We start from the raw sequence: 2,500 nt of genomic DNA, 5'->3' as shown, positions 1-2,500 counted from the left end.
ACAGGTCATGCATAGACAGTCTCAAAGGTTTTTATATTCATTGTTAGTGAACGTTGCCCATAGATGAGGTAAGATATTAATTCTGTTTCCTTATAGAGGACTCACTGAGGTACAACGATAATTATCCTGAGAAGCGTCACTAGTCCAGAAATGATGCTTCAGGTAAAGGAAGGCTGTGTCTGTATGTATGTGTGTGTGTGTGTGAGTCTGTATCTATCTATCTATCTGATATATATATATGTGTGTGTGTGTGTGTGTGTGCATCTGTATCTATCTATCTATCTATCTGATATATATATATATATATACATGTGTGTGTGTGTGTGTGTGTGTGAATATCTCTTCCTATACACCGTACCCGTTAGTGGGTCCAATCCCAGGCCCATCCCCCGTGCCACGTGTCCAACGAAAGGGGAGTTGCGGTTGGTACACTAATGTCATGGACTGCAGTTCTGTCTGTAAACCATTTCGTATTAAGTGACACGCATGCTCTGAAACAGGTTTCATATATATATATATATATATATATATATATATATATATATATATATATATATATATATATATATATATATATATATATATATATATATATATATATATATATATATATAGTGAAACCTCGTTTTTCGCGGGGGTTACGTTTCGCCCGTGATAGGCGAAATCCGTGAAGTAGTAACCTTTATTTTTTTTACAATTATTATACAATGAAATACTCTATAATACATTGAAACCAAAGAACAAAACCTTTTTACAGGCCCAAGCATTTGTTTAACAAATAAAAGTACTGTATAAACGTTTTTTTTTTTTACAAATAACTACTGTACTGTAAAATAATAATTTTAATCATCAATACGAACTGAAGGCTTCATGGGTTTTAGAGAAAATTTGCAAACTTAAATTTGGCAAGCTGTTTTACGTACATGCACATATTAAACCATAACGTTATTGACACACAAGTAGAGAAGAAGCGGAGAGACCGTTTAGCCAATCAGAATGCAGAACACAATGCACAATGCAAATCCGTGAAGCAGCGAGACCGTGAAAGGTGAACCGCGTTATAGCGATATATATATGTATTGCACACATGTTATATACTGTATTATGTAAATTGTCACGAAAGTATTTAAAAGTTGGATACTTTACATAAAGGAAAGGCAGCATCTTCCTAGTGATGCCCCTTCCTGCAACGCCGCCATGTCACGCTATGACTGTTGCATTCGCTGCCTGTTGCAAGTAGAGCCGCCTGTGGGTCATGATCCAGAGTGTCCCAACTCTTCCTTTCTTTTTCTTCCTCCTCCTCTCCTCCTCCTTCCTCTTCCTCCTCCTCCTTCTTCTTCCCTCCTCCTCTCTCCGCTCCCCCTCTCAGTCTTAATTTTTTCCTTTTCTTCTCTTTTTTTTCTTGTTTATGATACATTCATATGTTTATAGCGCGTCGGACGCTCAAGTCAGCGAATCTTACGCTACGTGCTGTTCCGACCGCTGCCCTCCCACCCACCCCCCCTCCTCCTCCTCCCCCCTTTATCGTACCCTGCGGACGTGCTTGCCCGCCTCATCTTCGGACGCCGCCTAAGAATGCCCGGGCGGCCCGTTCGCGGATGGAGCGAATCCGAGAACGCTTACAACTCAACGACTGCAGGATTCACGACTTCCTTTGTTTACACTTTTGCGAACACTCAAGAACCCCGTTAGGACAATGTTACACTTACGCACAGCCCTACACATACACGCACACACGCACAAGGTCTATATATACTTATATAGACCTTGCACACGAACGCGCATACATGGATACATAAACAGACGCACACACGCACGCGCGTACATGGATACATAAACATACGCACACACGCATACACATAGATATATTTGTATGTGCACATATATGTATATATAGTGTGTTTGTCATACGCAGTATATATATATATATATATATATATATATATATATATATATATATATATATATATATATATATATATATATGAATGTGTGTGCATATGTATTTACATATACATACATACACACAAACACACACACACACACACACACACACACACACACACACATATATATATATATATATATATATATATATATATATATATATATATATATATATATATATATATATATATATATATATGTATGGTTGGATGTATGTATGTATGTATATGAAAATATATATGCACACATATTTATATGTATATATAAATATATGTGTGTGTGTGTGTGTGCATATATATTTACATATATATATATATATATATATATATATATATATATATATATATATATATATATATATATATATATACATAGATATATATATATATATATATATATATATATATATATATATAGAGAGAGAGAGAGAGAGAGAGAGAGAGAGAGAGAGAGAAAGAGAGAGAGAAAGAGAGAGAGAGAGAGAGAGAGAGAGAGACTGTACATGGTCACACACATACATTCACATACACAGACATATACTCTTCCCCATACA

This window comes from Penaeus vannamei, chromosome 18 (assembly GCF_042767895.1).
Source record: "Penaeus vannamei isolate JL-2024 chromosome 18, ASM4276789v1, whole genome shotgun sequence".
Taxonomy (NCBI): domain Eukaryota; kingdom Metazoa; phylum Arthropoda; class Malacostraca; order Decapoda; family Penaeidae; genus Penaeus; species Penaeus vannamei.
The sequence above is the reverse complement of the archived record's forward strand: the minus strand, read 5'-3'. Positions refer to the sequence as shown.